This window comes from Sciurus vulgaris (genome assembly GCF_902686455.1).
Source record: "Sciurus vulgaris genome assembly, chromosome: 14".
Classification (NCBI taxonomy): Eukaryota; Metazoa; Chordata; class Mammalia; order Rodentia; family Sciuridae; genus Sciurus; species Sciurus vulgaris.
This window is the reverse complement of record NC_136475.1, coordinates 10137909-10162570: the sequence shown is the minus strand read 5'-3', so window position 1 is coordinate 10162570 and position 24662 is coordinate 10137909. Positions and strand designations below refer to the sequence as shown.

Here is a 24662-nt window from a genome sequence, read left to right as displayed (position 1 = left end):
TCTACTCTAATTCCACTGGATCCTGACACGATCTGGAAATGGCTTCAGATCCCACAAGCCATGGGCTCAAATCAACAAGACTGTCCCCTGTTTCAGATGCCAATCACAAGCACAGGCTGTCCCATGTACTTCTGACCCACTGGCTATAACCCGGGAGCTCTGACTCTCTTTGTGTTCAATTAATTTGCTACGGCAGCTCCAGAACTCAGAGGAACAGTCACTTGGTTACTGGTCCATTACTGGTTTATTCTAAAGGCCATTACAAAGGGAACAGGTGAAAGCCAGGTGAAGAGACTCGGAGCAAGGCATGTGGAAAGGGGGCCATGCTCCAGAAACTTCTGCATGGTCAGCCAGCTGGAAGCTCCCAGAAGTCACATCTTCTGGGTATTCACAGAAACTTCATTAAATAGACACGAATGATTAAATCATTAGCACTGGTTTATCAGCTTGGCCAGTTCCAACCCTCTAAACACATGGCTGGTTCCTGGCAAGGTGGTCTGGGAGTCCCCAGCCACCAGCTATCTCATTAGCATAGAGAAGACACTTATCCCTCTGGAGATTCCAGGAGCTATATTTTGGAATCTACATTGAAGGAGGAAGTCGAATATGTATTTCACAACATCACACCCTCCCTAACTTCAGGCCAGGCTCAAGACACCCAGAACACACCTAACTGCTCCTCTACCTACAAGGTCCCCTGGGCTAGGCCTAGACCTCAAGGCCCCCAATATTCCAGGGGGGCAGATGGCCTTAATGCTAAGAAGGTAGGCTCACTGTCGAGGTCCTAGAACTGCTAATCCAACCAAGGCTGAAAAGATGAGCCGCTTACTGCCCCGGGGAGTTTGAGATCAGCCTCTGTCTCCACGCGTTCCCTAGAGTCAGCTGAGAACTGAGGCTACCCAGGGCTCTACTTGGACTTGAGACCCCGGGGAATTCAGGGTCATCAAAAGTTAAAGCCCAGCACATAAGTGGTTGGCAATGACGTGGGTGCAAACTCCATGACACAGGCACAAACCTGGAAGTGGGCACAGGGAGCCTGAAGCACCAACGCCACAAATGGAATGGGTCATAGCCCGGACAGCTATCGTGACAGGGATGCGCAACAGGCCCAGGGCAAGCCAGCAGAGAGGAAGAGAACAACCAAGGTAAGGGCGGCCAGCAAACTGGAGGCTTCACTGCAGGGAAAGCGCACTCTGATCCCAGCATCTGCCGAGTTCAGTCACCAGCAAAGGGACAGGAGGCGCCCACTAGGCCAGGAAAGCCTGGCTTCTGTTCCAAAGCAACAGCAGCGGCAGCAGAAACCTGCTTCGGTATACGTTCGGGATGAGAGCGCAGCGGAACACCCTACACGACAGCCCAATGGAAAGGCCCGTCAGGTGCTGATGGGCGGGTGTGTGAAGCAGAGTGTGACACGACTCGGGCAAGAAACATGAAACCCACCCTTCCTCAAACAGGGCCAACCTGAGGAGGCAAAGAGAATGTTCAGCAGGAGAGGCGAGAGGGTGTGAGGTGGGCATGGGTCATTAAACGCAAAGGGGCAGGAAGAGCTAGGCCCAGCTAGAGGGCGCAGTACAGATTCCTTTATTTTAATTTACCAGATTAAGACTTTTTTTTTTTTTTTTTGCATGGTTATTGGGGATTGAACCCAGGGCCTGTGCATGCGAGGCAAGCACTCTACCAACTGAGCTATATCCCCAGCCCAGATTAAGACTTCTTAAACCAACAGTGACTGCCTACCCTAAAATGCCAGAGAATAGCAGAGGCGTGCGTGTCTGTCATTCTTCCCCTTTCAAACAGGTCATCTAGGATGGATTCCAATCAAAAAGCTTCTCAGCTGAGGAAGCAATCAAGAGCGGGAAGACAGCTACAGAATGGGGAATGGCAGACGACCTCTCCACCAGCACTCAGACAGAGCACAGCTCTCCAGGGTACACAGAGCACTCAAAACACTTAACACCAAAAAAAAAAAAACAAACGACCCAGTCAATATATGCTCTAAAGAACTGAGCAGTCACTTCACAGAAGAAGAAATACAATCAAGCAACAAATATGTGGAAAAATGTTCAACATCTCTGGTAATTAGAGAAATGCAGATCAGAACTACTCTAAGATTTCATCTCACCCCAGTCAGAATGGCAATTATCAAGAATACAAGCAACAATAAACACTGGCGAGGATGTAGGGGAAAAGGCTCACTCATACACTGCTGGTGGGAATGCAAACTGGTGCAACCATTATGGAAAGCAGTATGGAGATTCCTCAGAAAACCTGGAACGGAACCACCATTTGATTCAGCTTCCCTCTCAGTTTATAACCAAAGGACTTAAAATCAGCATACTACAGTGACACAGCCACATCAATGTTTATAGCAGCTCAATTCACAATAGCTAAACTATGGAACCAACCTAGATGTCCTTCAACAGATGAATGGATCAAAAAATGTGGTGTGTATGTACGTGTGTGCATGTGTGGGTGTACAATGAAATATACAGCCTTGAAGAAGAATGGAATGATAGCATTTGCTGGTAAAAGGATGGAGCTGGAGAATATCATGCTAAGCGAAATAAGCCAATGGGAAAAAACCAAAAGCCGAATGTTTTCTCTGATATGCAGATGCTAATTCACAACTGGGGAGGGGGAGGCTAGGAAAGAAGAGTTACTTTAGGTAGAGGTGAGTGAACAGAGGGGAGGGGCACGGGGATGGGAAGAACAGTAGAAGGACTCAGACATTACTACCCTATGCACATATATTACTACACGACTGGTGGGATTCTATATCATGTAGAGCCAGAAAAATGGGAAATTATACTCCATTATATATGATATATAATGGGAAATCATACTCTGTTATATATGAGATATATATATATATATCAAAGTGCATTCTACTGTCATGTATAACTCATTAAAACAAACAAAAAAAGTCTGCCCAGGAAAGCTCTTAATCTTTGAGGCCAAGTCAAAACTGCCTCCCTACAAAAAGCAAGCAATGCTAGCTGCCTCAAAGGACCAGGTAAGAGGGGAGACAAAGGCCAGGGGTCCCCAGAATAAGGACAAGAGGAGAGGAGAGCTGGGGATGGGTACAGGAAGGTCTGTCATGCCCCTCCAGGTTCTCAGGCCCTCGGTTCCACAGCAAGCACTTCACACCTGTCCTGGACCTTTGGATCAATCTGTGAAGCTCTCCATCCACTTGCTGGCAAGTTAATGACACTTCAGAGTCCCCCTCCCCTACAGGCGGCCATGTAAGACTTGTCAAACCTCTTCAGCCTCAGGCTCACAATCTGCATCGCAGGAATAACACCTGCCTCACCAGGACACACTGAAGAGAAACCCAGAACACCCACGTGGGCCTGGTGCTAGGTTCTCGCCTCCACTTTTCCTCTCCTCCCCTGAGGACAGCCCAGGGCACTTCTATGCTGGGACTCTACCAGCTGGGAGGCCTCTGCCCACAGCCGGCCTCTGCGTCTCACCAACTCTCCGACCTTCTCCAACTCCTGCAGGCAGAGCTCTTCCCCTCAGTCACGGCACTTGCTTGTGCTGCAGTTTACAGTGACTGTGTTCCCAAACCAAAAACCAAACCTAAAGGGTGTCGCCGGGGAGAAGCAGTGGATGGAGGCCCTTCCTGGAAGCACACTGGCTTGGTGGGGGAGCCTGGGCCCCGGGATCACACAGTGGGGAAGACAGCTTGTTGTGAAGCACAGACAAGCATGACGTTCTGCGAGGTCCTGTCCCTGTGCCTCAGTTTCCCCACTCAGACAACAGGCATGTGACTGCTGTTGGAAGGATGGCTGAGAGGGGCCCCAGCTCCCTGGGAAGTGGGAGGACACTCTGCCGCTCCAGGCTACACAACTACCAGGTGCCTCTCTATGCTGGAGAGGCCTCCTCCTCCGTCCCTGGCAGAGCTCAGCTCCCCGGTGCCTGCACAGCACACAGCTCTGCCTCAAAGAGCTCACCGCTGAGGAACAGCAGTGTGGCACCACCAGTGCGCAACAGCAGGGAGCAAGGCGTCAGGACATGGGCAGCGGGGACAGGTGCCAGCCTCTGCACCCTTCTCGTCTGGACACACACCTGGCCCCCGCCCACCTGCTTGTGTACCTGGGAGACACTAACCACCTGCCGCCCGCTTCCCATTTCTCCAGCCCTGTTCTCTACCAGTGATGTGAAACAGTGGTGACGGCAAAGAGTTCACCCCACTTAATTAACTAAGTCTCATTAGCTTAATGAACATGGCAACTGATACAATGACTGAGCCCAAATACAAATGCACAACCCCAGACTCCAATTCAGGGGGCTGGTCACCATGCCAGTCTGCCCAGGTTAGAATTGATGCCTGGAATGGGTCCCCCAAAATTCACATGTTGGAATTTAATAGTGTGAAAGGTGAGATCCAGGTGGCACACACCTATAATCCCAGGCAGGCAGGAGGCTGAGGCAGGAGATTGCCAGTTTGAGGCCAGCCTTGGCAATTTTGTCTCAAAACAAATAATAATAAAGGATTGGGGTGGAGCTCTGTGGTACAGAGCACAGGTTCAATGCCTAGGACCAGGTGGGCCTTAGGAGGAGATCAGGTCTCGGGTCCCACCCTGGATGGGCCTTGTGCCGTATGAAAGGGCTGAAGGGAACCAGTTAGGCCCTTTTTGCCCTTCTGTCTTCCATCATGTAAGGACACAGCAAGAAAGCCTTCACCAGACACCAAATGCTGGCATGGTGATCTTGAACTTCCCAGCCTCCAGAACTGTAATAAATAAATCTCTGTTGTTTATGAATGACCTGGTCTCATGTACTTTGGAGCAGCCGAAAGGGAAACATTTTGGATAGGCCCACAGACATCCTTTAAATGACTGAGCAGAGGACAATTTTCACAGAGCAAGGCAAGCCCAAACAATTTTGCTTTTCTTTCCTGGTCCTGGCCCCTCACGTTTTCCCATCTCGGTCACTGTGGCTCCATCTTTTCCACTGCTCAAAGCAGAAAAACGACATCAATCCAAGCCTTCGATCCCTCCTCTTCTCACACCCGTCCCAGTCCATCACGGTTCTGTCAGCTCAATCCTCCCCAGACACAGACTTCAACCCCCTCAGCACTCCTGCACCCCCGCCCTGGGCTTCTGACCAGTGTCCCTCCCACAGCCCCACAGTCTATCTGCAATGGCAGCAGTAAGGCCCCTGGGCATTCCAGCAGCACCTTCGTCCTGCCCTGGCCTGGCCTGCTTGCTGCTTGCTAGGACCTCACCTGGAATGGCCTTCACACCAACCTCCCTCTCTAGAACTCTTCTTCCTGGACAATGGAGCAGTTGCCTCGCTTTCTTTGTGTCCTTCCTGAATCTCAACTTCTCCAAGAGGTCTTCAGGGCCAGCCCAGGTTAGAATTGAAACCAGGCCCTCGTGGTCTACCTATAAGCCACAGACCTCCAGGGAACTCTGTAGGAAGTAGTTGAAAGTAAGACATCCTGAAAAGGGTGCTCCAAATGTTTGTGCTGAGCAAGGTGGGCGCCAAGCCCTGGGCCTGGGTGCTTGCAGTCTGGGCGAGCAGAGGTAGGTCAAAAACTGCAAATGTGACATAAACATGCATCAAGAGCGGCGCTGGGCTGCTGTGGGGTTCCCAGGCCACCTCTGCCATAACAAGCCCTCTGCGCCTCACACTCCAGCCACTTTCTCTTAAACACCTACGCTTCTTGCTTCTTTACCTCATGCTATTTCTTCTGCACAAACTGGCACTTTCTTCCACAGTTGATGGTCCATTAGGGCAGCCTTAGGAATACAAAGGCAAACAGGGGAGCCTCATCAGGAGCTATGCACAAGAGATGCAATGGAAACATGAATGGTGGATGATCTGAGGCCACACTGGGGGCGGCCCAACTGCTTCTGGAACCTCCCTTGCTCTTTCCAGCCAGGGGAGCCTGTGCCCCTGTGCCAGCACCAGAGATTCTGGAGGTTTTTCTTGGGATCAATCAACCCACTGTCCTCAGACACTCCCCTCTTACTCCCATCCACTAAGAGACATTTGTCAACAAAGGAGGACAATGGCAACACTGTGCCGAATGGTGACAGTTTATCATCAGGGCTGCCTATGGAGTCCTGGAGACAATGGCCACAGTGTCAGTGCTGTTCTCTCTCCTACACTGTCAATGGCTTTGGCAAGTCTTGCTTCTTGCTCCACCATCTACTCAGCCACTTGAAACCCTCACACAATTAACTGGAAGTTCGCCTGTGTGCTGGCAGGGAAAGTCTTCCATCAGTGCTACAGAATTTGCAAATGGTGTACAACCAGCTTGAGGACACCGTCACCATGTGCCAACTCCCAGATGGTTTCTGGAAGACTGAGAGCCAAGGTGATGAAGACATCAGCTTCCTGTGACCTATGGGTCAACTGATCTCAGTGAGGGTACATACTAGCCCAGGAAGGCAAGTATCACACCTCCACAAGTCCCCCACCAAGCCAGGGCACTTACACAAGCTTGTCCTACAAGGTACAGCTAGAAGACTACACGGTGAGAACCACCTGGCCCGGGCTCCTCAGAGGCTGGAGCACCCTGTTCTTTGCCTGAGGCAGGTCTTTCTCCTCTTTTCTTCTTCCATCCAAACCCAAGGCTTGGAAGGCCTGTCCTGGTGCCTGTTTCTACCTCCCTCCACCAGGAAGCTGGGCCCTGCCTCCGCCAGGAGACCTCCATCCCAGTTCTGCCTCTCCTTCTTCTCCTTCACAGCTGCTCGTGCCTCCTGAGGGCAGTAGTGTGGAAGGGGCACCCTTTTAGTGCAGAGGTCTATCTCCAGGCCACAGCAATGCCCGACAGCTTGCCCTACAGTTCTTCCCTTGCACCCAAGCACCCATACCCAAGGGATTCAATGATGAGGCTCTCATGGTAGACAGGTTCTGGAGACGCTTGGTATCTTCACCCAAGCACAGGTACATCAATCATTACCTCCTTATCTGTAGTTTCACCTTCCAACGTTTCAGTTACTCAAAGGACTAAAGTATTAAATGGAAAATTGCAGAAATAAACAATTCATAAGTTCTAAAGTGCATACCATCTGGGCAAAACATGATGAAATCTGTCCTAGTCCATTCTTCCAAGATGTGAATCATCCCTTTGTCCACTACATCCACACTGTATATGCTACCTACATGTTAAACATTTAGCAGCCGTCTCAATTATGAGACCTACCATGCTTGTGTTCAAGTAATTTGTATTTTGCTTTCTACTGTAATTGTTCTATTTATTATAGTATAGCAATTTCCTATTTCATTATTGGTTATTATTGTTACTCTCTGTGCCTAATTTGTACATTAAAATTTATCATAGGTATGTATGTCTAGGAAAGAACATAGTATATATAAGGTTTGCACTATCTATGTTTCGGCATCCACTGGGGAGCTTAGAACACATTCCCTGAGGATAAGGGGGATCATTGTGTAATAGCCAGGACTCCTCTGCTGCAAGTCAGTGGAGAAACCCAACTCACTCAGATGAGCTTAGAGTGGAAGCTCATCGTGTATGTTATCAAGATTCTAGACTGACTTAGAAAACTGGAGCAGGAACGTGACTAGTCCAGTCTGTGTGAGGTAGGGTGAAAAAGAAAAAAGGCAGAGACAAAAGAAGAACTAGAAAATATAATCTTAATCTAAAAGTTTTGTTCTAAAGTTCGTTATACCTTCACTTCCCAACCCAGTTCTCTCTCCCAGGCATGTCCCTCCTGAATATCTGGGAAACCTGTGAATCTTAAGAGTTACCATAAATTCAGCCACTTAAAAAAATTACCTGCACTGTTAATCAGCCCACATAATAAATGAATTGAGCAAAGAGAGAGACACTATTTTAAGAAACCTGGAATACAGGGTACTTCCCAATGTTAACTACTAATGAGCTAACGGAGGCCACATAGGCCCAAAGATCCTGAGAATGACCAGACCACCACAAGCAGATGCCATCCCGCATACCTTCCATGCCCACTCATTGAATTCCTTTTAAAAGAGTCCAAGAACCCCAAAAGTGTCTCTCACTCCTGAGATGGCCCATGTTCTCCCTTGAACATGTATTCCTTGCTTTCTTAAATCTCTGTGCCTCATTTCTGTGATGCCTGTCAAGAGCCCCACTCACTCTGAGTTGAGTCCCCTCTACAGGAAATTCCTTGGTCCTCCTCGGGTTGCACATGGACTCCAAGGCCAAGAGCACAGGCAGCCCTTCTCAGCTCCCCTCTGCTCATCCACATCAGTCTCCCTACTCTGCAGGTGAGTCAGTCTATGTGGAGGGAAGAAACGCAGCTACCAACTTTAAACTCTCCAGCACAGTGCAAGCCCCAGAGAGGCGGACTGCATGGTTTCTCTCCCAGGTCTCTCCAGAAAAGGGAATCGAAGGGCTCAGCTCAAGCCAGGTGCCCGTGGCTGGAAGGCGGGGGTCCTATTGGAGCACCAGGGCTCCCACACTGCCCAGGAGCTTGGATGAAAGGTTTCCTGCAAAGGAATGAGGAGTATAGACAGAATCACCTCAATTCATCTCAACTTCTAGTAGCAGCCAATTGAGACTTGCCTACAGCAAGAGTTTCTTAGACTGTAACAAGTCGAAGAAGTTCCAGGGTCAACTAGAAGTTTTTTATATTGTTTATAATACATTACATAAACACAGAATTAGGAACAAACTCTTCCTGTTTAGAGCTCTTAAACTACTAAAAGAGGCCTATAAATTAACGGCAAACAAAACCCCAACACGAATGAACTCTGGTTTCCATTACTTTAATGTGGCAGAGGGGGCTGCTGTATGGGGCGTCACAGGAACACGAACTGGACTGACACCAGAAGGCCTCTTCTGCTACACCCCTACTTCATCCACACCCTGCCTGAGGCCATTCTGGCCCTTTAGAATCCACCCAGAAGCTATTTGGTTAAAGCAACTGTGGCCAGCCACTTCCTGCGAGCTGTTGAGCAGGATGCAGCTACACCCCTCCCTGGACTAGGAACAGGGAGTCAAAGAATCCCAGGTGGCAGACACTTCAGTGTGTCACCTTTCTCCTTCAAAATCAAGAGAGTTACAGAACAAAATATGGCACAACTCTGAAAACACTGGTCCCCTCTCCTTGACACTTGCCCCATCTAGCAGAAGGCTTCCGCTGCGGGCCGTTGTAGATGCCAAACTCAAGATGGCGCCCGCACTCAGCTTAGGCCTGTGAAGAGCAGCCGCCATCCCACCCTCAGTCGGTTCACAGCACTGTGCTCCTCCAGGGCTTATCAGTGTCTGCTGCTGGTATATGCCAAAGGGTCGTTTCTCCATGTTTCCAACCCACAGGAGACCAAGAGGTGCCAAGCCGGCAATGCCTTCTGGTCACTTGCGTGCCTTCATCTGGTCTCCCTGCCCAGACATCTCCTTGGGTAGTGATCCTCCCTGGGGAGGAAGCGTATGTGTGAGCACCATGACACATCCTGCAGATGTCTTCCACATCCCTTGATCGTTGGTCCTCTCACCGCAAGGCTGGGCAACAAGGGATGGAGATTTTTGAGTTAACACCTGGCAGCCAGGCTCTCCAGGATAGAGGGATCCCTCAAGGTCACAGCTGCAGAGAGAAGTCAGGCCTTACTAGTCCAGTGCTCTTTCTCATATACAAAACAGAGCACAGAGCACATTAATTCAAGTTACAACCAAGTGCTTATAAAAGGCACAATCATCTTCACTTCTGGAGATTCTTGATTTTTTAAAAATGTTCACATCTATTATTTTTGCCTTAAATTATTTACTGGACTATTATTTTCTTCCTTCCATCCCTTTCAGGAACTCCTGGAAGAAAACATTTCAGATTCAACACACACTAAATGATATTCCCCTCCCTTTCCCCACCCATCATCTTTACAAGTGTCCCCTGTGGTTACTCAGGCTCTGACCCGATCTCCAGCCTTCACATTAGGTGACACAGATACCAAGGGGAAGTGGATCTTCCTTGAGAAGGCAAAGAGCACTTCAGGGTGAGAGCAGCTTCTTTGTATCCTTCATGTTGGTTTCCTTGTCCTGGGCTGAAACTAAGCTCCTTGAAAAAAGAGTTAATGTTTTTGTCAAAAATATTTCAAAACAAAATTTTTAAAAAACAAAAACTTTGTGAACAGGACTGAGATAAACCTAGCCAACAATACAAACTTACAGTAAAGTGAAAAGGCAAAAAAAAAAAAAAAAAAAAAAAAAGGAGTCAACACTTAGGTAAGTACTGCACAGAAACAAGATATTTCGATGGGAAAACAGAATGGGTAAGCGCCCCACACACTGTGAATCAGTAAGCTGCAACTCAAGACAGGGTTTCTGTGGTGACAGGCTGGCTCTATGAGCAGGGACCCTTTGTTATTTTTGTACCAGTACTTGTAATTTCCTTCTCTTATGGGTCCCAGCAGGTTCTACTCATTTACTAGAAAACATCCTAGTTTGGCAAGTGATGATGTATCCAGGTGTTTTGAGAAACAGTCACCATGTTGTCCTTGATTCACACTGGTGACACATATTCCACAGTTCAAGAATGAAGCCCGCACCCTGTTCTCCATACAAAAATCTCAATGGTCAAGAAGTTTAAAAAGGGAAGCACCACAGGGAGTAATCCAGTTCAACTGCAAGGGCAGTGCAGGCCATGTAAAAATGGCAGGCCAGTGTGGGCCTTGACCAAGGTCAGTCACTCGTGAGACACATCAGTCCCAAAGCCTTCACTAGTACTTCTCCCCAAACTTAAGAACAAAGCTCATGTTTGACAGAGGAGCAAAGCATCTCACTAGCTCCCAGAGTGGCTGGTCAGATCCAGCTGCTTGGATCCTAAATGTCTCCCAAGGGCCCATATGTTAATAAACACTGTTCACCCATGTGTGACACTATCGGGAAGTGGTGGAACCCTTAGAAGATGGGGCCTAGAAGGAGGCTGGGTGGTCAGGAGCACGCTCTTGAAGGGGACAATAGGACCCTGACTCCTCCTGTCTCTCTTGTTTCCTAGCTGTCATGTGGTGACCAGGTTTTCTCTCGTTCACGCTTCCACCACGATGTGCTATCTCACCATGGTCCTAAAACAACAGGGTCAAGTAAACACGAACCTCTGAAACTATGAGCCAAGAGAAATCTTTCCTCCTTCAAATTACTCGTTTCAGGTACTTTGTCCCAATGACAGAAAGCTGACTAACTGGCTCACTTGGCGCAACTCAAGATCTCTCGGAATGGGCAGCTCCACATTCTGATTTAAACTGGTCACTGAAGCATGCAGTCAGGTTTCAGCTTTGTTTACTAGAAAGCGAATTACTAATTCAAGACTTTAAATCCAGGCAATGGAACTTTGGAAAACAAAGGGAAGTCACAGCTCCTGGACCTTATGGAAGATGGTCTCCAGCTGATCGCAAATACTGGTGTCTGTGCATTGCTCCAGCTGATCTCCATCCGTTCCAGCTCTGGCACCTGCAGCAGGATGCACACGAGCCCGCAAGGCACAGATTCACTCCAAATACATCATTTCCTCCTAGATCACCACTGAAAGAGCAGAACAATAATAATTTGAAAGTTCCTGTGTTTCAGGTGACTTGAGTTGCATAGGTCTGATTTATTTTTATCATCATTAAGAAAGCTTATTTTCTAATTCACAAATGTAGAAGTTGGCTTCAAGAGAAAATACATTTTCTAAGGAGCAACAAAATTCTGTAAAGGGCTCCAAATGCAAAGCAGCAACCACAGATCAATGAAATGCTGGGAAGACAGTTATTTTTGAGTCAAGGCAGGAAGCCAGGAGGCTAGGGACGACCTGCCCAAGGCCTTCCGGTGGGCAGCACCAGCCAATTCTGTTTCTAGCCTACTCACCAACAAATCAATGTCGAGGAGAGATGTCTTGGTCCTCTAAGTACCTTGGAAATACTGAGTCACACATTCTGCATGCTGAACTATAAATAGCTCTCTAGCAAAGTGGTATATTATACTTGCTTTAGATGTAAAAATGGAATACTGTTTTAACCATCTATTGTTGGGTGGAACTCGTTGGTAAAGACCCTGAAAGAACAGTGCTCTGTATTCTTATTTAAAAAAAAAAGAAAGAAAAAGGAAACAAAGGAGGAAGAAGGGGAAGGAGAGGAAGGAGAACAAACCTCTTGCTCACTTGGTCCAAACTGGAAGGAACCTGCCTAATCTACAGGGATTGCAATGAGCATCATTCCTCACCAGCAGAGCAAAGAGTGGCCTGTGCTCAGGCCCAGTAAGGCTGGGTCAAGATGCACCTGCCGAGAAAGAACAAACATTTACAACCATCACACAAAGGGCAACTCCCTCAGCCCAGCAGGTCTGCAGGGATTCCAAAGATTAGTTTGGCATCAGCACAAGGAAACCTAAAGTCAGGCCATGCCCACCAGTTCTGAAGGATGCATTATTCAGCAAATATAAAATAAAACTCAACAACAAAAGAAACTAAAACCACCTGGTAACCCAAAAAGCCAAGTAATTTCAAGTTCATTAGCAAAACTTTATACCAGGGCCATATTTTGTCTTGGCGCTAGACCTCCCCAGTGACCTCTCCCATGCAGTGCAGAAGTGAGACTGCTCCGGAAAGCTGCTAGAGCTAGCTCCCCTTTCTTTCACTGTGGCCTTATTCCAGAAAGAGTCCTAAGCTAGTTATGCTTTTGTTCCTGAAGAGAATGTGAATGCATCCTGTGTAATCCTAAGAAAATGTCAAGATGTACTTTAGCCATTACTTCTTTTTCTCAAAAATTTGCAGTTGAATTCTGAAAGAGAATGCACTGAGAACAAAGACCCCACAAAGTGCCTCCCTGTCACATAGCACATGTAATATCACCATCACCAAGACAGTGGAAGCTAATTAAAACCTATACTTAGGTTTTTACATGGTATTGTAAATATTCTTAGCAGTTGGGTAATAAAGGGATCAAAGGAAATGTGTCTTCAAAATTCATTTTTTAGAACTGTTGCCATCTCTCATTAGAAGAAACCTGCAGAAAAACTAAAAACTGGAAAGCAGAATGGAGCAGGTATATCCTGCAAGCCCCTTAGGCCTCTCCTTCATCAGCCCACTTGAGGCCCCGCCTCCTGAGGCACAGGCCAGGACACTGAGGGCGGGGCCAGGCTGGCTGAACACCCCCCCCCCCCCCCCCCCCGGGAGGAATGCACGCATGCTCTCTCTGGAGAACACAGGTATGCCTAACACCCTAGACAATCACCTGGCTGGATACCTGGAGCTCAGTGAGAGACAGGCTCTTGGAAGCAGCTGTCTACTCCTCGGGCGGGGTGAACACACTCACATCATTCCAGAACACTGGTGGGGAGGGTGTGGGCGTGCTGCATGAAGATGAATGAGGTCACAGATTAGCCTGAGCTACTCTGCACGGAGCCAAGCATCCTAACAGCACCGCTCCGCTTGGCAGCACAGGGCACATTTATCTACCACAAATGAGAGGCAGAGAAACAGAGCCCCTGGGCTCCTGGCCTGCTTCAGGTCTTCACTGAGCCACCAACCTCAGGCAGATCACACTCCGGGCAGCCCAGTGTGCCAGTACCACCTGCCCAACCTATCGTGCTACACTGGTGAAGTATGCAAAAACGCTGTCAATTGTGTTCACTCTGTTTTATCATTTGTTCCTTACAACAAGGCCTGGCCACCACAGAAAATCATTACCCCAAGTCTCAATGAGGACATCAATGTTCAGAGAACAGGGGTAGCTTGTCCCCAATCATTCTGAGCACAACCAGCAAGGCTGAGACAGGACATGGTCTTCCATGCTGTTATCTCCCAGAGCTGGCATGGGTACCACAGCACTTCCTGAACTATGGGCACCCAAGGAGCCACTGCTTCTACCTGATTTATACTGCGGCTCATGAGTTTTTCTTCAAATAATTTTTTAACAAACTACATGAGATATTTTCAACTAGCTAAATATTTAGTGTATTTATACTTAACTACTCAAATCTAAAGCTTGCCGCTATCCCACCAGGAATAAAGATTCTCTGCTTGGCCAAACATAGGCTCCTGAACCTTCTTCTAGGCCCATCTGTGCACTCACTACCTTATAAAGTCCAGGTTTAGTCAAGAGCCCTGCTAAGGCAGTTTAGCAAGAACCTCCCACCACTGATATCTGATCATCATCCCTCACCACCACCACCTCCACCACCCGCCCCCAGTACATGACTGGTCACTCTGGCCTGTCTTCAGTAAGAATCTGGTTAGGCCAGTTTAGTCAGAATCCCCCTGGCCCCTGATGTTTCCACTGATCCCCACCCTGCTCTTTGGCTATACACTTCTACTTGCCCTCTGTAATTGAAACTGGGCCTAATCTCTCTCCCTAAACAAGATCCTGTTGCAGTTTCCCTGAACATATTGAGATGGCCCTGAAAAACACTGTCCTTACCAAGCTCTAACAAGTACCACTAAACGGCTTTTAACAGCGGATCTGCCCTTTAGCAAACACTGGGCCTGGAGAATCTCATGGAGCCAGTGCCATCCCTGCCTCCATCCCGACTCTCAACCAGCTGGACTCAGAGTCACAGATGGACTCTGAGTCCACGGCCACTGCCATAAAGTGGGAAAGATATTCCTACCTGCAAGCTTTGCTGGAAGAGGGATGTAGCTCAGTGGTAGAGCACTTGCCTATACCTGGGTTCCATTCCAGTACTGCAAAAAACAAACAAAAGGTTTGCTGAAAATCTCAAAGTGAATATGGGCTGGGACTGTGGCTCAGAGGTAGAGCGTTCGCCTAGCCTGTGGGAGGCACTGGGTTCGATCCTCAGCACCATATAAAATAAATTAATTAAATAAAGGTATTATGTCCCCCTACAACTAAAAAAAACTTTTAAAAAGAAAGTGCATGTGAGGGTTTTGTAGACCACAAGTCACTAAGTTAAATTTAATGATTCCAGGCCTTGCCAAGGGTCAAATGAGATAGGACTTGGGGTGGGTGTTAGGATTTAAATCTCAAATGACACATTATTTCTGGAGAATGACAGCCTGAGGTGTGAGCAGTGGAAACAACTGCCCAGATTAGATCTGATCCTGCTGGTGACATCTCCTGTGGCTTCACTGGGCCCACATTCCTACAGCAGACTGGGATGGGTAGCCTGACAAATCCAACCTTGCTATTTAAACCGCAATCTCCTCGTCTTTTCCTCATGAACACTACTGAGACAGACTGTGGAGTCAGGGGATGTGGGAATCTCCCTACTTTCCCCTCAATTTTGCTGCGAATCTAAAACACAAGTTTATTAATTAAAGGGGGGGTTTTCTGACACTAATTCCAAAGGGGTTTTTAGCTGCCCTGCCCTATATAGTCAGAAGAAAGCCTCCAAACACATCAGAGGTTCAGCCTTTTAAGGCATAAATTCTGGAGTTCTGCCTTCATCAGATCACTTGGAACAACATTAAGAAAAAGCCTTAAAATTTCAAATAAAGTCAAGTAAATATAGCATTCTGCAGATCTTAAAAAAGGCTGCAGAGAGGATCAAACCTTATACCCAAGGAGTGGATAAGAGAGAAAGGGCAAAGCAGTTCTGAAAACACCCAAAGGCCACCAACGCTGGGGCAGCAGGGAGAGGGAAGGGGTCAAAACCCAAAGCAGACCTGGCATTTTGGGGATGGCTGCTGACATGCCAGCCTGTTCCCATGGGCCACTATGCACGTCAGCCAGACCCCACAGCAGGTGGACAGGCGGCAAACAGACTGGACAAAGCGCAGAGAGAAGACAACCTCCAAGACAGCCATTCTGTATTAATTACACCTTCCTGGCCTCCACTTTTACAATTCTAAGTGGGGCTGCTCTCCCAGTTGCTTGGCAGTGACTGGTGGATATGAGAAAGAAGAGCGAGTCTCCACGTTTGACAAGTGGTCGTTACTCTGGCTGCCTTAACAATGTGCTCAGAGGCAAGACGCTTACCTTCTCATGGTCTGGCGCCTGCAAGCCCAGGGGCCAGGAGCCAGCCAACAGCGCCTCCTGCTGTGTCCTCCAGCCGTCTTCTCTCTCCCCTTATGACCTCACTTAACCTCAATCACCCCTTTATAGACCCTTCCTTCAAGTACAGTCACAGTGGGGGACAGGCCATCAACCTGAGACCTGGGGCGGACACGAGTCGGTCACACCAACATGCCGAGTGCATTCCACCTGCCAGCTGTCCTCCAAAGCACTGCTCCAGTCCATCGCCCAAGGGGTGTGGAGGAGGCAGAGCTGGCCTCAAGCACTTCCCTGTCATTATCTCACTCAATGCCCAGGGTGGCACTTGAGACCCAGGGTCACGGAGGGAAAAGTGACCCGCGTGGAACCAGGACGCAGCCCCAGACTGAGCCTTGCTCAGGGCACAGCTCTTCCCTTCCTCCTCACAACCTGGGCGGGTGTACACGTGTTCTCGAGCACACTCCAAACACACTTGGAAAAACAGACGCAGAACAAGCAGAGATGGCTGAGGGCTCCATCCAGAAGCCTGATGGAATTTCTCTTCCAGCAGAATCTGTAAAACGCAGTGAAGCATTTTGACAGAACCCCTTTGGGGTGGTAAGGGAATTGACTTTTTGTTCTTTCTTCCCTGTGAATGGCTTTCCTTTTCATTCACTGGATATTTTCTTTTTTAAAATTTTTTCCATATTTGTAATGAGGCATTATGTTTATACAGAACAGAGGGATTTGCCGTGACATATTTGTAGGCGCACATGATGGAGTCCGGGTATTTTCCCGCGTAACCTCTCATTATCCACTCACACAACCCCCGGGGGGACACAGGGATGTGACTCCTGTGCAGTCTAGTGCCACTTCCCCTTCCCGTCTATCAGTGTTACACATGTCAAAACCCCCGCACGCTGGCAAAACTGCCACTGTGTCCAGCGCTGTCTTTAAAGAGGAGGCGGGCGTGAAGCTAGAGTCAGTTTACCAGCCTGCCCCGCCTGTCCCCAAGGATGTGCTCCTCAACACAGCTCTGCTCCATCTGCCAGCCTCCTCTGTGCTCCACTGCCAGGCGTGCCCATTGCTCAACGTCACAGGACAGCAACGTAATCATGTACGTATTATTTTCTAAAACCACACTTAGAAATCAGTTAACGGAGGAAAGGAAAAGAATTACACATTTATAATTTCATAATTACCTTGACTGGCAGTCTTTGCTTTCTCATCTGAATTTAAAATAACATCTGTGGTCATCTGCTTTTGGCCTAAAGAAGCTCCTTTAGTATTTCCTGTAAGTTAACAACAAATTCTCTAGTTCTTTGTTTTTGAAATCTGAAAATGTCTTTAGTTCACCTTCATGTTTGGAAGATGTTTGGGGGATGTAAGATTCTTGGGTGGCAGATTTTCGTTCTGTTTTTCTTTCAGCACCCTGCTGTCCCACTGCCTTCCGGGCCTACTGTACCTAACGAGAGGTCAGGCTCTTGTGACCTACAGGGTGAGTCACTTGTCTCATATGGCTTTCAGAATTTTCTCCTTGTCTCAACACTTTACTGTCGTGCCTGCAGGTCAGTCGTTTGGAGTTTAACCTCCTTGGAGTTCACTCAGTTTCCTGAATGTGTACATACATGTTTTTCACCAGTTTTTTTTTTTTTTTTTTTTTTTTTTGCAGTACTGGACTGGAACCCAGGGGTGCGCTATCACTGGGCTACATCCCCAGCCCTTTTTATTTTGAGACAGGGTCTGCCAAAGTCACCCAGGATGGCCTCAAACTTTGAATCCTCCTGCCTGAGCCTCCAGAGCAGCTAGGACTACAGGCGTGCACCACTGTGTCTGGCCTGTTATTTATTCTAGTATCTTTGCTTGTTGCTTTTTCTTTCTTTCTTTCTCCCTTCTCCTTCTAATACTTCCATTACACTTGCTAGTGTGCTTCACTGAATAGTACACTTCTCTGAGACTCTGTTCATTTTCTTCATTCTTTCTTTCCCCTGTCATTTTGGATTGCATAATCTCTACTAGTCTACCTCCAAATTCACTGATTCTTTCTTCACACAGTTAACATCTAGTGTTGTGTCCCTCTAGTGAATTCTCCCTTTAGTTATTATAACTTTTTGACTCCAGAATTTCCCTTGTTTTTTTTTTTTTTTCAATCGACTCATTGATACTCTATTTGGTGAGATGATGACCTCATCCTCTACTTCTTTAAGGATGATTCCCTTTAGTTCTTTGAAGCCTTTAACACCAACATCTCAGCCCTCTCTTGGGCTCTTCTGTTACCTCCTAGTCTTCCTGTCTTACTTTCCTACTTCTCTGCATATAATTTTATGTTCAAAACTGAACAAGTGGAAGCTCTAGGCACTGATCCCCTCTCCGCCAGGAGAGGAGATGTGCTTTTGTTTCTTCAGCGACCTGGCTGGGCTCATCTGGTGAAACCGACCCCAACCTCCACCATGTAGCATGCGCTCTGTACAGTTGTTCCTTGTAGGGCACAGCCTTGAGCATACACAACAGTCTCTCTGGGTGACTGGTTTGATCTGGGCTCTTCCTGACAGTACTCTCCTGATCACTCTGTTAGGCTGCCTGCCTCTGACACTGCCACACCCAGCTGCTAGGCCCAACTAATTTCTGGCTGGCTGCTCTGCGCTCTATTTTAGACAAGGCTGGGACATAAATTGCTCTACGATCTGATCTAATTAAATCTGGGTCTTTGGCAGGGGTAGTTTTTGATGTCAGTGTTTGAGGTTTGTCCTGACCCCAGCATGTCTCGTCCTCACTGCCTCTTTCCCTGGCCGTCTCTTGTTCTGCCTACTGCTTTCATGGAGCTACCAGCCTCTTAATTGCTTGCCACCAAAATCAACTAACCAATCGATTCAGCTATCTATACATACACATTTATTTTTTCTTTTGTTAGAGCACCCTGAGGCTTGAATTTCCCCACACTGTTATAAATTAAGCTGATACCCTAGAGGAGAGCTCCAGAGCTTTCTGTTTTCACAGCCTATCTCTCCTACCTGGTCAAAATCTGAACTGCTCCTCTAGAGGTGGGAGCAGGGAGTGGCCTGCTTCTCTCACAGTGACACTTCTAATTCACAAGCTGGGTGTTGTATGGGGGTGGGAGCCTTTGGTTTCCTTGGCTTGCAAGGCTGGGGTGACAGATGGCATTTGGGGCTTCTGCCCTGTTAGGAGGGGCTGGGGCCTCTGTGGCCTAGAATTTTGGGGGTGGGATGAAAAATGCTGACAGCCTTCCACTCCTGGGGTGAAAACTTCCTCCTTGGCGGGAACCTGGGAAAGGCCCTGTCTTCACAACCATACCCCATCACGCTGAGCTGGGCCGCAGGCTGCGGTGGGGGAGGGAAGGAGTGGGTGGGCTCAGTTGCCACAAACTCCTGTCCAACTTACTGAGATTTAGTAGATGTCACAAACAGATATTTCTCCAATTGCTACATGCTTCAGGACACTTTCCAGAGACTTTGAGTGTTTTCTTAAAATAATTTTCCCTGTTTCTGCTGTTTCACTGAGGAACAGATTCACAGAGTTCGTAACACCACCATTCCAGAAGCAGACTCCAACAAAATTCATTCTAGTTTCTTTATTCTTGATTGACAAAATATATGCAAAATTCCTTTCAGCCTAATATTCCATGTTAAGAAAGCTGGTATTAACCAGCAGAATATGAACTGTATATGCTATGAAGAAACTTCTCCCAGTAGGAACTAAACCAGGTCTTTAAAAAGACATTATTTTTGTTTAAAAAAAAAAAAAAGTCACCCAGACATAAACTCTATTCAGCAGGTAACTTGTAAAATGTAAGGAAAATTTGCCACCATGAGAGGTGTGTGATCACAGAACATCAGGCGGCTGGGTAAACAAGTCCCACACATATCCTCATAGTTAACCCCAACAGGGAACTCCTCTGCACATAGGGGGCTCGTTTCATTGTGGGCCACTCACCTGAAAAGGCCAACAAGGTTCCAATCAAAATCCAATTACCTCTCCCAATTAGCAACAGGCTCAGGTATGCAGCCTGGGAGAAAGGGAGTTACCAGCATGCTCTTGGAGGTCACCGAGTATTGCCCAGCCCCTGAGGGCAGCAGATGGTATTCTCAGAATCCAGATGAGAAGGGAACTGGGAATGTGAAGACACCAGTCAACCATCTCCACCTGATAGGCAGCTGGTAGGGTGAGTGACTGGGGTCCCTCAGGTTGAAGCTCTGGGATAAAGCCACTGACTCATAATACCAGGGGAGAGATCACAGATACTGGCTCCAATGCCAACTCTGCCCTGCCAGGTAGGAGAATTGGACTGCAGATTTGGACTAGATCCTGGACCCCCTCCAGCCCCAGACCTCTTATCTATAAAATAAAAACCTCCAATAACCTATGAAGTCCAAAGTCAGAACTCAGCAAACTACAGCTACGTTTTCCAGGATACGAGCGACAGCTGGATTCTATGTCCCAGATGGGTCTCTCCAGATATGAAACTGATGCCAGAAGGTCCCGGGGTTGTGCTCCTCATGCAGGCCCTGTGGCCCATTCCAGAGCTAGCTGCTTCCTGACTGTGTCCGGGACCTGACTGTGTCCACTTTCACCATCAAAACAAAACAGTCAAACCTAAAGGGCCCCTGAATCTCCAGATTCCTGCCCTCACACTCCTGTGAGATCTCCTCAGCCAGCTGAGAGCAAGACAGACTGAGTAAAATGGGAATGAATGACAAAGGGCCATTCAAGGGTCCTCCAAGGGACAGCGTACCAAAGGGCCAGTTCCTTCAGAAAACTGAGATGTTATAGTAGGGAAACTTCTGGCAGCTGCTTTGGTCATGAAATACAATTTGGGTGGCAATTTTTAGCAAACCAGGAGGAATGTTCTAAAATGTATTATACTCCTCCCTGATTGTGAGGACTACTCAGAACAAGACACACCCAATACAGTATAGATCCAATCCTGCCCATGACTGGTATGCAGAGGGTCACTTGCCTGAGGTTCCAGTGATGGCTCATTTGCCACGTGGGGAAGATGAACATGGCTCAGGAGTGATTGCACACAAAGAGGCCTTCTCTTGGGATGCACGGGGTTGCTCCAGTCGCTGTTAGATGTGCTTGGCTTGCTGCGGCTTTTCAGTTTTCACATCTACTTGTTAAGATGGTCTCACTCTACTGCCATTAGTGCATAGCTTTTACAGTGCTTGTTTCTTCCAGCTGGGAGCCTGGGAACCAAATCTTCCAGAAGAGAGTGTGCACATGCTTTAGAGAGAACAGCCACCAGGTGAGGGCTGGGGCCTGAGGGCACTGGGTTGCTTTCTCCCCAGGCACTGCCCAGCTCTGGGTCCCACTTAGTCATTACATGCTACAAGCTCAGGGAGCAGTGCCCTTTCAGGGGAGGCAGTTACTGAAAATAGAAACCTTCCTCTAAACTCAGAAAAATCTGCCATCTGACTCGTTACTACCCACAATGTGAAAATCCTCTGGAAAGCTCACCCCCATCCACTTTTGGAAAAACAATTTGTTTCTGATTAACTGGGTCTTGGCTGCAATTAGATACAAATAGAACTTATTGTTCCTACTATGGTCTGTATGACCCAGTTTGGGTTTAGATTTTTTTTTTTTTTTCCCTTGATCAATATCAAGAAAAGTAACCTCATTTTATCCCCCCCCCCATTTTTTTCTATTAAGAAGCTATCATTTAAAAAGCTTATTTTCTTTGAAATGTGTTTTGTTTTCTAAGCAAAAAGTTCACATACTATAAACTATTAATTTGGGAAGCACTGTTTAAGCCCTCAGTGTTACCTGGACACACCAGGCAGTCACCACCTCTCCCTGCTCCCCTTGCTATGGCCACTGTCAGCAGACATGTGCAAAGCTGGTCCACATTCCGACCTGTCCACTCAGAGGCCCTGGGTCACAGGTGGGTGGCCTTGGAGTCCTAGTTTAAACAGAACAGGAGAGGGAGGAAGGCCCTGGGTCACAGGTGGGTGGCCTTGGAGTCCTAGTTTAAACAGAACAGGAGAGGGAGGAAGGCATCCCCCTTGGGGACAAAAAGAGGTCAGGACTGGAGCCGACTGTGGACACTTCCGAGGTACCTCACATACTGACCAGTGCAGACTGGCTCCTCACCAGAACCCCAAGCTCCTCTCCACCTCCACACAGGGGAAGGGCTCAGGGTGAGGACACTGCCCTCCCATACAGGCTGTCATATCTTCACACAGGACTCCCTGCTCTAGAGTCGGGTGTGATTTCTGAAAGAATCTCCTTTTAGAGATTCCGGTGTGATAAGCAGCGAGTCAGAAAAAGGAAACCAGCAGGAAAACCAGCCCTGGCAGGGAGAATCCCAGCTTCCTTAGAGTGCCATGCTGCTCCGTGTCCAGCCTGCTGCATCCCCAGCCCTCTCCATCTCAGTAAGATGGCACCGCCGCTCTCCAGGGGGATATGCCCAGAACACGGAGCCTTCCCTTCCTCAGTCTCTCCATCCCTCTCTGACCTATGAACATGTTCTGGGAACACAGCCAGAACTGGACCACTTCTCCCCCCATGGCCTCTGCCACCATATCTTCTGAGGTTACAAGTTCCGGAGAAGCTCCATCACCCCAGGCCTTTCTAGACTGTCCACTGCACTTCATGAGCATACAGATCCTATGAGGATGTTAATTCCACATGGAAGGAGAGGAAAGGCAATCAGAATTCTGTGGCTGCACAGGGGAGGATGCATAAATCCCACATGAAATACCACATCATACAAGGACAGTCTCAGACAAAATAAAGATGGCCCCACTCCACCTCTCTCCCGGATATGATTACACCTCCATAACTGTAGGGTAGAAAACACATTTTGTGTTATGCCACAAAGAAAGCAATTGGGTTGAATTCCCCCTCAAAATGGGATCGTCAGAGGAAACGAGTAGCGCAGGACTCCAGCACAGAACCTCCAAGGTGAAAGACCCTGAACTCCAGGCACCAATGGTGACAACAGATGTTGTATAAATGACAGCTTCTACTTGGTACTTCAGCATCCCAGGACCTACACGTCACTCAGCATGGTGGGGGTGTCTCCAGCACAGAACCTCCAAGGTGAAAGACCCTGAACTCCAGGCACCAATGGTGACAACAGATGTTGTATAAATGACAGCTTCTACTTGGTACTTCAGCATCCCAGGACCTACACGTCACTCAGCATGGTGGGGGTGTCTCTCTTTACCAGCTAGGGAGAGTTTCTGGCCAGGCCTGTGCTGGGCCTGTGCCACTACTTTCCAACCTTGCCAATGCTGTCCACTAAAACCTTCCAGTGGGCGATGCCCAAGACCTTCTCCTGTGGCCCAATCCTGCATTTCAATATCCACCTCCCTGGACTCCTAGCTCCCCCTGAAACTCAAGACCATGTTCCTTTCAGAACTGGCTTCTGAATTCCCCTTCAGGGTACCATGGTTCATGGGAGCTTGGGTATGTCTGACACCACCACCAATCAAGAGTTCTGCCCCCTCTTTGAGACTGCTCAGCCCTCATTTTGCTACTGCCAGGAGCACCCCGAGAAGACTTGACAGCAGGCTCCTACTGCAGTCTCCTGCTAAAGTCACACACACAGGAGGGCACACGAAAAGCAAGAGTCCCAAGTCTTTAGGTAGGATGCGGGCTTCCCTTAGTCACAACCCTCCCCACCCCACCCCACGGCAGGAGCCAGCTCCAACGCCTTCTCTCAGTCCTTCCTTGAACTTCAGTTTTAAGCAACCTCTCCAAGGAGATCCCACTTGCTTCCAGTTGATGGAACTCACTGGGTTTGAAACTCTTTCCCTCGGTGCTGTTCCTCAGGTTAGCATTTAACCAAGAGCAATTAAAGGACTAGGAGAGCAAGGAGCAGGACGTCCTTCAAGACCAGCAGAGGGGACGTGGCATCACTACCACAGTGACAATTCCAGGTATGGAACTTGGAAGAAGATGCACACAGTGATCACAACTATAAGAGTGCCCAGAGACCAAGGAGTGGGTATGAAACTGGCAAACAGAGGGTTTTCAGTTACTTCTCGCCAATGCTACAACTTAGGTGTTTTGCTTTTGTTACTCAGTTGTGAACATAAAAATTGAAATTACAGTACCTTTAGCCACTTAACGCCCAAATCTTAGTCTCTAAGACAATACTTCAATAAAAGAAAGGAGGATTCTCAGGAGAAATGGCTAAGTCTAGACTTGGACAAGAAATGCACAAGATGAGCCTGGAGTCTCTTACAGTATCAAAAAGTAAGGAAGACGTGAAAACACACCCAAAAAACCCACAATGAGGGGGGCACTTCAAAGGCACACAGGGGCCAAATGAAAGAGTTCCTAATGGTCAAAGCCAGAAAAATGAGAGCAATGAAATAAATAACACAGTACTAGATGACAACTCCCCAAAACAATGTGAGTAGCCACGAGTCACACTGATACAAATGACAATAGATCAGTAGTGCAGTAGAGACAAATCTCCTAAGGAGCATTCCAAATAATTGACAGGGGTACCCCCCCCAAACAAGTGGAGTATAACCCCCCCACCCTTCCATGTGGGCTGTGAGTGGAATACAAAAAGGTTCTGGATCAGGCTGGCAGCAGTTCTCAGAGTTGCCCAGAAATACAGCATGCAAAGTAGGGGCTGCAACTTCATGGTGGAGATACCCGCCCAACAGCACCACCAGCCCAGTGAGCAAGTCAAGGAATGGTACTCTTGCTATGATGTCATGAGAAGGATGGTCTCCCCTTTATGGTCTCCCTCCCCAAACCCCATAACCCCAGTCTAATGTTAGGAAAAAAACAAACAAAACCAAACTGAAGGGCACTCTACAAATACC

The 24662-nt window shown here is 48.0% G+C and overlaps 1 protein-coding gene across 13 annotated transcripts in view; it reads right to left on the bottom strand.

Annotated features, from left to right (window-relative positions):
- The window catches only part of INPP4A (inositol polyphosphate-4-phosphatase type I A), a 132155-nt gene that overhangs the window by 67524 nt on the left and 39969 nt on the right, over positions 1-24662 (bottom strand). The window contains exon 2 of one of the 13 annotated variants that reach the window (XM_079111320.1): positions 14534-14606. The exons of the other annotated variants lie outside the window; for them this stretch is intronic. The gene's annotated coding sequence lies outside the window, so the exon portion shown is untranslated. The remainder of the gene's footprint in view (positions 1-14533; positions 14607-24662) is intronic. 13 annotated transcript variants of the gene reach the window in all.